The sequence below is a fragment of the Pinus tabuliformis genome, chromosome 8 (genome assembly GCF_031772625.1).
Source record: "Pinus tabuliformis cultivar Carrire ecotype Pingquan chromosome 8, CPIR1, whole genome shotgun sequence".
Taxonomy (NCBI): Eukaryota; Viridiplantae; Streptophyta; class Pinopsida; order Pinales; family Pinaceae; genus Pinus; species Pinus tabuliformis.
This window is the reverse complement of record NC_142294.1, coordinates 1331149538-1331165662: the sequence shown is the minus strand read 5'-3', so window position 1 is coordinate 1331165662 and position 16125 is coordinate 1331149538. Positions and strand designations below refer to the sequence as shown.

Below are 16125 nucleotides of genomic sequence, written 5' to 3'. Positions count from 1 at the left end.
TTCAGAATTTTCTTCTTCACTGATGGTCATGGTCAGTGCTCCCTTTGCATGAAGGTCATGAAGTCTGTCCCAAATATCCTTTGTTGATGAATATTTTCCTAGATTCTTCTTTATAGAATCAGGCAGTCCATCCAAGATTGTCTTTGCTGCTTTTGCATTGTACTCCTTGGATTCTTTATCCTTCTTGCTATCATCAATCACTGATTCCCAAATTTCAATCCCTTCAGACTTTAAGAAAGTCCTCATTTTTATTTCCCATATATCAAAGTTCCCATCGAACCTTGGAACCTCAAATAGAATGCTTTCAAAAATAGATTGTTTCTATTTTAATAGAAGAGGGAGACACAACCTTAGGGGGTTTGGACACTTTCTTCCTTGACCTTACCATTCTTAACTATGTTTAAAATACCTGACTGTGTTTTTAAATGACTCACTGTTTCTTCAACAACAACACAGAAAAAAAAAAAACTTTGAGGAATACCTGGGTTCTTTTGCCTGAGACTTCACTCTGCTGGAGAAGCTTTTACTGCTGCAACAAGAGTCTTTCCTTCAGCTTCTTTGACAATTCAAAGAGCCTGAACAAGCTCTGTCACCATCAAAGAGCCTGGACCAACTTTGATACCACTGTTGGGGATTTTTCTAGTAAAATCCCAAAAACAAATAAAAATTGAACACAGAGACAATGCTCTGTTTCCTTCTCTCCACAGGATCTTTTGTGCACAGGGAAACTTCAAAAAATTTGTCTGAGAACAGAGTATTACATACCCAAAAAAATATTTCTATTCATTAAACATAAATGCCTGATACATATTCATCCTCTTTCACTCAAAGGGATTTACCAAAAATACATTCAACCAACAAAAATGTTTACTCTGTCTCCTCCTGAGATTTTACACTGCTGGTGTGTAAAAATCTCTTTTTCTTTTACTGCTGTAAAACCCTTTTACATTTACTGGTGTGAAAACATTTTACATATACTGCTGTAAAAATAAATTTTTACATATGTAGTAAGTTTTACATTACATTCAAAAAAAAAAAATTTACTCACACCATATGATTTTTCATGCTTCCTCCTCGTTTGGACAACCAACCAAAATTACATTTCAACTTGGGTTTTTTTTATACTCTGCTTGCTTCACTCTACGCACTGTTGTGCGATATTTCACCTTGCTTCACCACCGGTCAACAAGAAAAAACATTACAAAACCATATGTGCTCCCCCTGTTTTCTTTTTCATATGCACTGCTGTGCAATACCATTTGGTTTTCGCTGCTGCCTCGTTCTTCAAATGGTCAACACTAAAAAAATAAAACATTACGCCCCTCCCAACAAAAGGCATAACATATATGATGTATATGCAATACAATAATAAAAAATATATGCCGTATATGAAAACTAAACTACTCCCGTTGATTTTTTTTAAACATTAAAGCTTACACCTAACATCTACGACCAGCATTAAAATCGATTTAGTTCTTTTCAGACGGAACAGGGGGTCAGCTGTTTGAGTTTACTCCACGCAAGATTAATTAATGTTGGCTCGGATGCAACTTTGAAGCAATCGACGGCGGATATTGATGATAACAATCGGACGGTGGATGGAGATTTCGGGAGGCATTTTTATGCTGAACTTTAGGCTCCGAAATGTCAGTTCTACTGACGTATAGAGAGGACCACGTGGCTGAGGATAATTAGATCGGGCTCGATTATACGGAAACTGCTTTCACCGCAAAAGCGGTCCGAAATGCATCAGGCGGTTTGCTGGTTTCGCTGAGCGGTTTCGGGGTTGTACGTGATTGCTGAGTCGGCTGCCATCGCTGTCCATGTTGCATCCACGGTGCCTGCAGTTGGAATTAATATTCCAACAGGGGTGTCACTCAAAATATCAGCGAATAGTTGTAGAGAGAAATGTAAACATCTCAAGAGAAAAAGAAGTATGTCGTGAGTAACTCGGGTAGCTTGGCGTGCTGGTATCACCGACGAAGTCTTCTTACCACAGGAGCCTCCACCTGCATTCACAGAAAAGCCCAAATAGAACATTTAAATTGTTATTATCTTATTGCGGAGAAACAAAGAAAAAGGAAAACACAAATTGCAGTAAGTTCTGGCTAACTTACTAGGGAAACCCTCCTGATAGAACGCCAAGGCTGGTAATCTATGCCACTGAGCAGAAACGAGAAAGAATGAACTAGGGAGGAACAGAAGGATATAAATAATGATAATCAGAATCACTTCCTCATAAAACGCGACCTAATCACCTGGAAGTGGTCGTACAGTAATAGAAACCCATCAAGATTAGCTAATCGATGTGAACACCCGGTGGTCTTGACGCTGCAAATAAACACTGGAGTTTAGCATAAAAGTAAGATCGACGAACGTAGCTACAAAAAAATATATATGGGTACATTGTTTTAACCATAGGAGTAACGACATCGAGTCACGGAGAAAACATTGGGGTTACATGGTGTTGCAAATTCCTTTCGATCGAACCAGGGTTCGAATGAGTGGGAGAAACTTGAGGGCGTGAGGTGGTTATCCAAAACAACATCTAGTGCTCCGCAGCCTTTCATTCCCGTTAAGAGAATCCATCAACGGAATTGTGGCCAGCTTAACTAAATTCTCAATATAAACAAGATAGGCTGAGCTGACAAAAACGCTCCACCCAGTGGTTAGCAAATGCCTGCGTGGTTGGCCTGCAACATAATACTGACAAGTTTAGATCAAGTATACACTTTTGTCCAATAAATTTCCAACTAGATGACTGACAATGAACTAAAGCGATGTAATATGCACCTCTAAATATATGGCGGAATCGCCATTCCATTCCATGCAAATCTCTGGCTACTAGCTCTTGCGAAGGAGGTTGCTGACTCATGTCCTGCAGACCAACACTGAAAGAAGGTCATTTCCTCCGCACAAACAGTGGCAGATGAGTACAAGGACTCACTTCATTTCTGAACGGAAGCAAAATGTACATTCAGCAATAGTATCTATCTCAACACGAACCAGAGGTGGAAGACATTCATCAGCATGCCTTCGTAAATCAGAAAATCCTCCATGAGTGCTAGTATCACAAGCAGTAAGAGTTTTTCAAAATGAATGAACATTGCTCTTACGAGGCTGAGGAGGAGCTGCCCCCGAGTCATGAGATGACTCATTTTGCTGCAATATCGAACCAAAGGTCAGAACATCTACACTTCTCATCAGTAAATCCTGCACATTAGTAGGATAACATTCCAGAAACTGAAATAAGGACGTACATCTCCCTCTGGCAATAAAGTGATCTGCGCAAATACTTCATCTGTCTCAGGTTCTGCCTGCAAAAAGATACAAGGGCAATGTAACTTTCGCCTTCCTGTAGACGGGAAAGTGCAACTATTGCATTTTGTTGGTTTTGCAGTAATCTTTTCACACCGACAATAACGCAAAAGCTGAAATATTGTTATAAAAGGACACAAGCAATGCAAGAACAATTTAGTTACCCGAAATTGCACATTGATCACACGACAACCCCAGAATCAGATCTGATAGTTTTGTTGTTAAAGTTCTGTTTTAACTGCCGGCAGGGACTTGCTGCTTCGCAGCCTATCTTGTTTTAGGAAGGATAATTGAAAATATAAATAGGGTTATAAAACATGTGAGATGTCACTCCTTTAGATCTTTCAGATTTGAACAATTCAATAGTGGCTCGTAGAATTTAGAAGTATAAGATTGATGCGGTGAATATGAATGTTTTGATTTAAGATATGTTAAATTTTGGTTTTGGGTTTTTATTTTTTTTATTTTTTCATTTTAAATTAATTGTTTCTTAGTTTTTGTTTAGTTAAGGATTATAATATTTATTTTTGGCTCTATATTATTTTGTTGTGTTTTTACAATTTTAATTAAAATTTCAAGAAAATGTCAAACATTTCTTTTTCTTTTTTAAATTTAAAATTATTTTTCTAATTTCTTGAAATTTTATTTTTAATGTTCAATTGGTTGAGCGAATGGGACATAATTTCCTTGGTGGAGGGCAATTGATTTTAGATATTTGTTAGTGCCTGACAAATCATTAAAAAAAGAAAAACTAATTTCTGAGTGGCCATCTCATTGGTGAGTGCTCTGACACTAACATTTACATAGTGCTCTGAGCAGGTCCTTTATGTAAGTGGGGGAAGGGAGTTGTTTCATTAATGAGTGTTCTGACACTAACATGGACACTGACATTGTCACTATGGCAATTATTGCTAGTGCATTTTTCTCTTATTTCGTTTTAAACCATTTTTTCATCTTAAACCTTTTCAGGTTTTGTTGTGCGGGAGAACAGGTGCATGGAGCCTTGAATATATGCAGATTGAAGAATGTGTGGGTGAAGGGGTATGTGCAAGATAAGGGACTATAAAGATGCAATTTTACAGTTGTAGTGGGATTGTTTGATAGATGCAGAGCAATTGAATATAAATGTTTCGTATCTCTAGATACATTTTCTCATACCTTCTTCTATAGTACAAAGAACTACAAAAGTTTGGGTTGCATGTATATCATTACAACATATAACATTTTCCAAAATTTATAGCAAATGTGCACATTACTATGTCGAAGTGGGATTGTTTTATTGGATATTGGGATGCAAAAGAGATTTGGAAAAATTGCTTTACGATAGACTTGACACACAGTATAAGAACTAGTTTTGGGTGGAAGGAAAGTGTACAAGATAACTGCGCAGAGGGAGAATGCATGCGGAAGTGCAAAACATTTTTGTTGTTGGTTATGTAGAGTCAAGGCATGGAAAACATGGACTAATTTTGAGATATGTGGAGGAAGGAGAAACGATGTGTGGGAGAAGGTTATGCAAAGACACTTTGTGCAATGGAATTTGTTAAAGAGCAAGGGCTATATCGAGTCAAGGTTTCTTCTTTGCACTTTATAGAAGACAAATTTAATATGCAGAATAAGGAACAAAAACTTTAATTCGTAGATGATTTATTTGATATAGAGATGATTCAACGATTTGATGTGTAGCTTTCAAAACTATGTTCAAGGTTTTTGAATATTTATTATGCAATACTAGTAAGATGATAGAACTCTAGATACAATTCTGATAGACTATTATTAGACACTGTATATTGTAAATATTGGGATAGGTATAACGATATTGAGATATTGGGATATGTATAATTCTCTTTTGTTTTAATGGATTTTAGCATTCAATTGTTGTAAATAGTTACATTTAGTGTTGTCGGGTAGTAGAAGTCAAGCGTTAATTTAACCATCTTATTTCTTCTTAGCATGGAAGTCTCCCTAGCTTTGATTGTGTGGAGGTGGCTTCATACCCCACACTTTCTTTTTTCCACATCTGCACAATGAAAAAGAACAAGCTATTACATTGGCACTATGAAAATTTATCTTAAGAGGGTAATCCCATTATGATGGTGTGGGAGAACGAGTGTGCGGAGAAAGGAACATGTGCAGTTGTGTGCAGTTACGGAAGAAGCACAAAGGAATATTTTTCTGCACATATGTACTCTCATAACTTCCTCTGCTTCTCTGCACTCTAGAAAACAATTGTTCGTTTATACATAGTGCAGAGAAACTACGTGCAGTGGAATTTGTTAAAGAGCAGGGACTATAATGAGTCAAGATTTCTTCTCGTCACTTTGTAAACGATGAATTTAATATGAGAAGTAGGGAACATAAAATTTAATTCGCAAACATTTTATTTGATACCAGTGATTATTTGACGATTCGATGTGCGGTTTTCAAAACTATGTTCAATGTTTCCCAATACTTATTATGCAATACTAATTAGATGATAGAACACTATATGCAATTTTGATAGACTATTATTGGACAAAGCATATTGTAGATACTAGGATAGGTATAACGATACTAAGATATTGGGATGTGACTATGATAGGTATAATTTTTTTTCTTTTAATGGGTTTTAGCATTCGATTGCTGTAAATAGTCATAATTACCGTTATCAGACAACATAAGTTAAGTGTTGATTCATCCATGTTAAAATTGGAAACTAGGGCCAAATTCCACCTTGGGACAACTCATTTGATGGAGATGATGATCGCATTGGATTCCTATTTTCGAGAGGTCCAAGGTTGATATAAATATCATCTCATTTGGACAAGCAAAAGTGTGATTTTGAATTTATGCCCACACTTGTGCAAATTGTTTTGGTCGGCCTCATCATCATGTAGGCTCAAGAAGCCCAATAGTTGTGTCTCTTCACCCACAACGAATTGTATAGATACAAGAGACCTCACACCTCATTTGGCACATTCATCACTCACACATTCTTGTCTCTCTTTATCAGATTGGTTTGTACAACTATTGGGTAGCCTCCCTCTCTCACACGTGTGGCAAGGAGGACAGATTTTCTTGGCGGAATTACAGGCCGAAATTTCAGACTTCAGAGACAGGTTTGGTCAACATTGACTGAGGGGTTGTTGACCAAGTTTAACTGTGTTTTGAGGGTCTAAGGTTTGATTTTTATAGGCCACATTGTTGGGCACAAAAACTGAGAAATTCTAGGCTATTTGACCTACGATGACTTCAGGTTTGACTGTTGTTTGACTGTAGAAAATTACAACAATTTCCTCTCTCCTTTAACTAAGTTTGATCGAGTTTTTTTGGGCTGAATTTACCTTCCTGACTAGGTTGAGTTTGACTAAGGAAGATTGAGTTCCTTTGGGGATGATTTGTTGTTGCTTTGACCAACATTGACTTTTTGGTTAGGGTTGAAGTTTGACTACAGAAATTTACGAGGTTGTTTTGACTTTGTATTGGGAAAGTCAATTTGACTTTTGTACTCTCTCTCTTTGTTGAACTTTTGATTTAATAATAAGAAGAATTGATCAAAGGTTTTTCCCCACATTGGGGTTTTTCCCTAACATCCACCAAATCCGGTGTCCTCTTGTCTTGGCTTGTCTTCTGTAATTTGTTTCATGTTCTATCTGCTTTTATTTTCAATTTGATTATTGTGATTGCTATTGGAAATTGGATATTGTTATTGGGCTACTAAGGAACATTGAAGTAAATTGTGTTAAGCATAGAACATAGCATTGTTAACTAAAATTAACATGGTATCAAAGCCCAGGTGAAGACAAATTCCAAGCAAGAGTGAGAAAATCAATCATTAAGGAAAGTTGTTGGACAAGAATATTGGTCTAGCTTCAATGGCGACTACATCATACTTCAAATTCGAGGACAAGCTCAAGGAAAAATCTGACTATCATGCATGGAAGATGACTTTGGATTTGACTTTGGAAGAGAATAATGCTATGGACTATGTAAAGGGAAGAGTGGTGGAGCCTCCTTCAAATGAACCTGTTATTGCAAAAACAAAGTACAAGAAAGTTAAGGTCAAAGCTAAGAAACTTATTTTAGACTTTATTCAAAAGCATTTGGTTACCTATATTTATGATTGGAAAACATCTAAGGAGATGTATGATAATCTGGTTGGGATGTTCAAAGTAAACAATGCAAATCAAGTCCTCTTTCTCAAGAACAAGTTGAAAGACATCAAGATGGATATAGGCAAATTTCTTCAATCCTAATTCATGAGGATTACCAAAATCAAGAATGATCTTCTATCAATTGGAGAAGTTGTTGGTGATAGGGAGCTCATTCTTGTTGCACTTGGAGGTCTTACAAGAGCATGGGATGTGTTTGACACCACCTTCCTCAACAATGACATGATTTCGAGTTTTGATGAATTATTGGCTAGATGCACTCAAGAATAAATAAGGATGATAGAGATAGATAAGCCCTCAAATGGAAATGACCCTACTACTTTCTCTGCTCATGCTAAAAGGAAGAACAATGTTGGTCCAAGGAGACAAGGTCATAGTGATCCCTCTACCTCAAGAAAAATACCGTTGTGGCTCAAAGGTACTCTCAAAGATGATGAAAATCATATTTCTCCTAGAGGGACATTTCGTGAAAGTAAGAATCCCACCAGGTATCAAGGGTATCTTGTTGCTATGAGTACTATTGTTCAATCTGAGCCTTGTACGTTCGAAGAAGTCATGAAACATATGGAACGATGCGATGAATGAGGAGTATAAATTAATCATGAAGAATGGTGTCTGGGATGTGGTTCCTAGACCCAAGGACAAGTCTTTGGTCACATCTAAATGGCTTGACAAAATCAAACATGGAGTTGATGGGATTGTTGAAAAATAAAAGACCAGGTTTGTTGCTCGAGGATTCTCTCAAAAGGAAGGGGTGGATTATGATGAGATATTTGCACCAGTTTCCTTATATACCATTATTTGTTTTATTATTTCTCTTACCTCTTCTTAAGGATGGAGCCTACACCAAATGGATGTTGACTGCTTTCTTGCATGGCTCGCTTAAGGAGGAAGTCTACTTGGAACAACCTGAGGGGTTCGAAGTACAGGATCAAAGGACACACGTATGCAGGTTGAAGAAAGCCCTCTATGCGTTGAAGCAAGCCCCCAGGGCTTGGTATGAGAGGATTGATAGATATCTTATGAAGTTGGGATTTACAAGGATTGAGGCTAACCCTAACCTATATTTCAAGGTTGAGAATGACATACCTCTCATTCTGTTCCTTTATGTGGATGATCTCTTTTTGACATGTGCAAACCATCTCATTTATCAATGCAAGAGGGAGTTAGCTTCTGAGTTAGAGATGAAGGACCTAGCACTGATGCACTACTTCCTAGGCCTGGAGGTATGGAAAAAGCCAGGTGAGATTATCCTTTCTCAAGTAAAATACATTGTAAAGTTGCTCGAGAGATGTGGGATGGTGGATTGAAAGTCTGTGTCTACTCCGATGGAACTCAACTTCAAGAAGCTATGTGGAAGTGTTGTTGGGCCCGAATTGGAAAATCCTTCTGAATATAAACAACTTGTGGGGGCCCTGATGTTCTTGGTAAACTCCTTCCTTAACAAATGCTTCGTTGTGAACACATTGAGTCAATTTATGGTAGAGCCTCATCACATACATTGGATTGTTGCTAAGAATCTCTTGAGATATTTTTGGGGCATAATCTATGATGGACTGAGATACATTGCCGAGAATTTGAGGCTGCATGGATATACAGATGTCGACTAGGCTGGAAGTGTGTTGGATCATAAGAACACATCTAGATGTTTCTACGCATCAGGGTTTTCTTCAATTTTGTGGATGATCAGGAAGCATAAATCAGTTTCACTAAGCACCGCTGAGGCCGAATACATTGCAACTAGTATGACATGTTGTTAGCTGTTTGGTTGAGGAAGCTCTTCAGTGAGCTATTTAAGCATGTGATGGATACCACAATGATCTTTTGTGACAACTAGAGTGAGATTTTCCTTTCAAAGAATCCTATGCTCCACGATTGCTCCAAGCACATTGATATCAGATACCACTTTATCCAGGATATGGTACAACTGGGAGGAATAAGGCTCCAACACATTAGGATTGATAAGCAGGTCGCATATATCCCCACGAAGCCTTTGGGAAAGGTAAATTATTAGCCTTCCGAAAGAGACCTGGAGTCATAGAAAGACCCTCCCATTAGGGTCTTGCTCGAGTTGGATATTGAGCTTTGGGAGCTCTTGGGGGCTAGGGGTACTTCTTGGAGATATGAGGGACCATAGGGTGAGTGGTTCACCTTCACCTATGTGGTGTGATGTGTACAGGGTGAGTGGTTCAACTTCCCTTGTGATACCCCATGGTGACATGTGTGTAGGGTGAGTGGCTCACCTTCCCCTACTAGACACATGTGTGTAGGGTGAGTGGTTCACCTTCCCCTATGATTGAATATGCATAGGATGAGTGATTCACCTTCTCCTGTGGCATATGAGCAAGATGAGTGGTTCACCTTCTCCTACTGATGCCCCAACATACATCCTACCCACGTAGTCTAGGACTCATGGGAAGTACCTCTCATATGGCCAATGAGTTGGTAAATGTTGATAGGGACCATAGCACTACCGATGGATGCATCATGTATTGTTGTACTTGCTATGTCTAAGATGCATGGTGTTCAACAACTTGATCTGGGATCATTTGAGGTTCTACCTTTGGATTGACTTTTTTCAATGGAGAGTGGTAAGGTCTTGTGACTCACTCTTAATCGATTCTTCTTCTTTATTACTTCATGGTTCAACAAAGAGAAGATTAGATGACAAAGATGGCACATGACGATGGGATGGCATAATGATGACAAATGGATTGGCAGGTTGAATTCTCCCTAGTTGAGAGGGAGTGTTAAAATTGGAAACTAGGGCCAAATTCCACCTTGGTACAACTCATTTGATGGAGATGATGATCGCATTGGATTCCTATTTTCGAGAGGTCCAAGGTTGATATAAATATCATCTCATTTGGACAAGCAAAAGTGTGATTTTGAATTTATGCCCACACTTGTGCAAATTGTTTTGGTCGGCCTCATCATCATGTAGGCTCAAGAAGCCCAATGGTTGTCTCTCTTCACCCACAACAAATTGTATAAATACAAGAGACATTACACCTCATTTGGCACATTCATCACTCACACCTTCTTCTCTCTCTTCATTAGATTGATTCATACAACTATTGGGTAGCCTCTCTCTCTCACACGTGTGGCAAGGAGGAAAAATTTTATGGGCATAATTATAGGTCGAAATTTTAGACTTCTGAGACATGTTTGACTAACGTTGATCGAGGTGTTGCTAACCAAGTTTGACTGTGTTTTGAGGGTCAAAGGTTCGATTTTTCTAGGTCGCATTTCTAGGCACAAAAACTAATAAATTCTGGGTTGTTTGACCTGCATTTACTTTAGGGTTGACTGTTGTTTGACCGCATTAAATTACAACAATTTTCTCTCTCCTTTGACTGAGTTTGACCAAGTTTTTTGGGCTGAATCCATCTTCTTGATCAGGCCAAGTTTGCCTGAGGAAGACCGAGTTTCTTTGGGGACGATTTGTTGTCATTTTGACCAGCATTGACTTTATGGTTAGGGCTAAAGTTTGACTGCAATAATTTACAGGGTTGTTTGGACTTTGTATTGGGCAAGTCAATTTGATTTTTATTACTCTCTTTCTCTGCTAAACTTTTGATTTAATAATAAGAAGAATTGATCAAAGGGTTTTCCCGACATTGGGGTTTTCCCCTAGTATCCCCCAAATCTAGTGTCCTCTTGTCTTGGCTTGCCTTCTGCATTTTGTTTCATGTTCTATTTTCTTTTATTGTCAATGTGATTATTGCGATTGCTATTGGAAATTGGAAATTGTTATTGGGCTACTAAGGAACATTGAAGTAAATTGTGCTAACCATAGAACATATGATTGTTAACTAAAATTAACAATCCATCTTGTTTCTTCTTAGTGTGGAAGTCTCCCTTGCTTGGATTGCGCAGAGTGTGGAGGTTTCATCACACTCTACAGTTTATTTTTTCCACGTTCATACAATGAAAGTGAACAAACTATTTCACTGACGATATGACAAATTGCAATAATAGGGTAAACCATTATGACAGTGCGAGAGAGCAGGCATGTAGAGCAAGGAATAGGTGTGGTTGTGCACAGTTATGGAAGAACCACAATGGAATCTTTTGTTGCACATTCATACTTTTCATAACTTCCCCTGCTTCTCTACACTCTACATGGCAACTATTCATTGATACATTGTGTGGAGTGATTAATATTGAGTGGCTTTTATCATTTAAAAACTAGTATTGTGCAGAAGGAAGGTGTGTGGGAGAACTATGCGGAGGGTGAATGCATGCTGAAGTGTGGAATTTTGTGGCAGAAAAAATGTGGTTGTTACTGTGCACAAGTGTTCTCCAACGCAAATCACAAATTAAAAAACACATTTCATTTAATGTTGTTCAGTTCACAACTACTCAAAGGAATCTAAGTTTTAAGAAGCTTTTCTAATAGAATTTTAACAAGTAACATGTTTGTAGTTGCATTGGTCAGGTGTTCATCATGCATTTTTTGACATGCATGTTGCCAACGCATACTTGATTAGTTCTCGAGGGGGCTTGTTACGATTGGTTTTTCCCAAAGTTCTTTTCTACATGCTTTGCTAAGTTGTCATTTTTCTAGTTGTCAGAATTGACAGTGAACAATGTTGTGTTAAGTGTTGTGCGTTTTCTTGTTAGCATAAGAAGTATGCACATAAGCTATTTTCGAAGACAGGGACAAATTTTATGATATTTTATTGGGTACGTTGTGGTTCCTTTTTTATGTGATCCTAAATCTAGTTTTTGCGGAAGAGTTTTACGGGAACGAATGTGGATATATGTGTATGTTATTAATGTGTATATTTTTTGTTATCTTATGGATTTATCATACATAGTTATACCACGTTGTTTGTTTTCCTCAATGTTGTTTATGTTGTGCTTATCGTGGAGTAATAGTTCATAATGAATTTATAACATGTTTGAACCGTGATTGCCAAAGCATCAATGGACAAGCATTTATGTGCTATAAAAAGAGATCTTACAGATGCAATTCTAAGGCAGTGCAATCTATTTCATTTAAAAAAAATTGCAAATGTTGTAAAAGATTACCTATTCGACGTTATGCGAAATATATTGCATTTTAGATGCATATCAACAAAGTTACCTAAAGGAATGATAAAACATTTCAGAAATTGTTTATACGAACGGAACACTTAAAAGCAATGTTATCTTATGAATATGAATTGAACATAGTGTTGAAGAATCTAGGGAAATGAGGTATAGTAGGGTTCTTCTAGACTTGATAACAATTTGTGAAGCACTTTTACAATTTATCTTGTTAGCTTAATCTTCTTCTCTTATTATTAATGCATGTGTGTTTACTTCATCAAACTACTACCAAAAACATAAGAACAAGGACACAAGATGTTGGCTCTCTACCAGGGAAAAACCTCTCTTCTGCATTTTGTTTCATGTTCTATTTTCTTTTAATGTCAATGTGAGTATTGTGATTTCTATTGGAAATTGGAAATTGTTATTGGGCTAATAAGGAACATTGAAGTAAATTGTGCTAAGAATGGAACACATGATTTTTAACTAAAATTAAGAATCCATCTTGTTTCTTCTTAGTGTGGAAGTCTCCCTGGCTTTGATTGCGCAGGGTTTGGAGGTTTCTTCACACTCCACACTTTCTTTTTTCCACCATCTGTACAATGAAAGTGAACAAACTATTTCACTGACGATGTGAAAAATTGAAATAATAGGGTAAACCATTATGACGGTGCGAGAGAGTAAGCATGTAGAGTAAGGAACATGTGTGGTTGTGCGCAGTTATGGAAGAACCACAATGGAATCTTTTTCTGCACATTCATACTTTGCATAACTTCCTCCGCTTCTCTGCACTCTACATGGAAACTATTTGTTGATGCATTGTGTGGAGTGATTAATTTTAAGTGGCTTTGATCGTTTAAAAACTAGTATTGTGCGGAAGGAGAGTGTGTGGAAGAACTGTGCTGAGGGTGAATGCATGTCGAAGTGCGGAATTTTGTGGCAGAAAAAATGTGGTTGTTATTGTGCACAGTTGTTCTCTGGCGCAAATCACAAATTAAAAAACACATTTCATTTAATGTTGTTCAGTTCACAACTACTCAAACAAATCTAAGTTTTATGAAGCTTTTCTAACAAAATTTTAACAAGTAACATGTCTGTAGTTGCATTGGTCAGGCGTTCATCATGCATTTTTTGACATGTACGTTGCCAATGCATACTTGATTAATTCTTGAGGGGGCTTGTTATGAATGGCTTTTCCCAAAGTGTTTTTCTACGTGTTCTGCTAAGTTGTCATTTTTCTAGTTGTTAGAATTGGTAGTGAACAATGTTGTGTTAAGTGTTGTGTGTTTTTCTTGTTAGAGTAAGAAGTATGCACATAAGTTGTTTTCAAAGATAGGGACAAATTTTATGATATTTTTATTAGGTATGTTGTGGTTCCTTTGTTATGTGATCCTAAATCTAGTTTTTACGGAAGGGTTTTATGGGAACCAATGTGGATATATGTGTATGTTATTAATGTGTATATTTTTTGTTATCTTATGGCTTTACCGTATATAGTTATACCATGTTGTTTGTTTTCCTCAATGTTGTTTATGTTGTTCTTATCGTGGAGTAATAGTTCATAATGAATTTAGAATATGTTTGAACCTTGATTGCTAAAACATCAATGGACAAGCATTTATGTGCTATAAAAAGAGATCTTACAGTCTAAGGCAATATAATCTATCTCATTTAAACATATTTTCATATGTTGTAAAATATTTCCTATTCAATGTTATGTGAACTATATTGCATTTTCGATACATATCAACAAAGTTACCTAAAGGAATGATGAAACATTTCAGAAATTGTTTATATGAATGGAACGCTAAAGCAATATTATCTTATGAATGTGAATTGAACATAGTGTTGAAGACTCTAGGGCAATGAGGTATAGTAGGGTTCTCCTAGAATTGATAACAATTTGTGAAGCACTTTTACAATTTATCTTGTAAGCTTAATATTCTTCTCTTCTTATTAATGCATGTGTTTTTACTTCATCAAACTGCTACCAAAAACATAAGAACAAGGACGCAATATGTTGGCTCTCTGCAAGGGAAAAACCTCTCTCTCTGCCAGGGAAAAGCCTCTCTCTCTGCCAGGGAAAAATTTCTCTTACTGAAGCTTCTTATTGATCAATGCCAATGCCTAGAACCTTGACAAGAATATCCTCCAAGAACAAGTGAAGTCCTTCCTTCTCCCTACACTTTGTTTCCTGGCACTTCGTCCCCCTTCTTCTGACACTTCGTTCCCCTGCACTTCTTCCTCCTTATTCCTTCTTCGACTGGAGATAGGCCTTGTTTATGTGATATCTAGAAGAGATACTTATGTTTTATACTTAGTGAAATCCTTCACCTATGGATACACCTTCCCTCTCTTGACCAACCGAGTTTCTTCTTGATGTGTAGTTGTAGGCTTATGTGATAGCACAACAACCCTATTTTCTCGCACGTGTGGGTGGTTTCCTTGAATATTTGACTCCTTCTATCTTCTCTTGGGAGAGTCTCTTCTTCACTCTAGTGGGAGCCCTTATAGGCCTATGTTACTAGGCCAAACAATGAGAGATATGGGATTGATATGTTGCTGTTGTTATGACCGTAGAGAGGCCCATTTTTCTCACCAATGTGGTTGTGTTTAACCCTTAGAAAAATCCCTTAAACTTCAGTCTTGTCTTCTCCTTCTTCGCTGCACTAGAAGCTCCTTATACTTGGCTTCTTTCACTCTTTTCTTGACTTCTCTTGCTCACTGATTTCAGAGGTGAGTTCCCTTGTTGTTGGAGGAGTGGACAACCTCTATATATAGAGGATTGTCCCTCCCTTAGGCTGACTTGAGGATAGTAGGATGACTTGATTTTTCTTCATCATTTTTTCTCCTTTTGGTGATGTCGTTGCATGGAGAGGACTTGTCTTTTCTTGGAGGGATATTATTTAACTCTTATACAAATATATACATGGTTTATCATGCCCTTAAGGGTCTTCAACATTTATTTTGACTATTTGACTCACTTATAACACATTGACATGTGCTATACCTATTTCAATGAGCAAGAAACTCATTGATAAATATAACAAAAATATATATTTCTTTTCTTGAAAAAATACGAATATCAAAAGTACATTTATGAAGACCGAACCTAGTTTCACTTTCTTCAACACATAGATACATTGATACAGATGCATGGTATAAATATGCCAAATGTTTACTTCAAAAGGATGACAAAATCAACTTCAACTTCTATGATTGCAAAAAACTAGGACTATGGGAGGGCATATTTTGTATACATTGGTTATCGAATTAGCTAAAAATCCCAATAAGACTTTGGTCAAAGATAACAATGAAAATATATTTGCATTTTAATTCAAATAAATATGCAAAGAAAGTCATGACATGTTGTTTCATGATGAAAATCCAATTGTGTTCAAAAATATTTTGGAGATAATCACATTAGAGTTGAACACATAAGATATGGATCAAAGAACCCTAAATTCAGAAAATCCAATTGTCGAACATTTGAACCACTTATTTGTGAGAAAAAATATTTAATAAGAACTGATGGTGAACATATAATAAATATAACAAGATATAGAAGCCCTGAGGGATAGCTTAGTTGGTCAAGTTCCTGTTGCTAAGTACCTCACCT

The 16125-nt window shown here is 37.1% G+C and overlaps 1 long non-coding RNA gene across 1 annotated transcript; it reads right to left on the bottom strand.

Annotated features, from left to right (window-relative positions):
- Positions 1 to 1878: 1878 nt before the first annotated feature.
- Positions 1879 to 3582, bottom strand: LOC149240382 (uncharacterized). Its single transcript, XR_016245527.1, has 5 exons — positions 3007 to 3582; positions 2794 to 2878; positions 2462 to 2693; positions 2118 to 2331; positions 1879 to 2009 (listed from the first exon to the last, which is right to left on the bottom strand). It is a non-coding gene; the product is annotated as an uncharacterized LOC149240382 (long non-coding RNA).
- Between the last annotated feature and the right edge of the window lie 12543 nt (positions 3583 to 16125).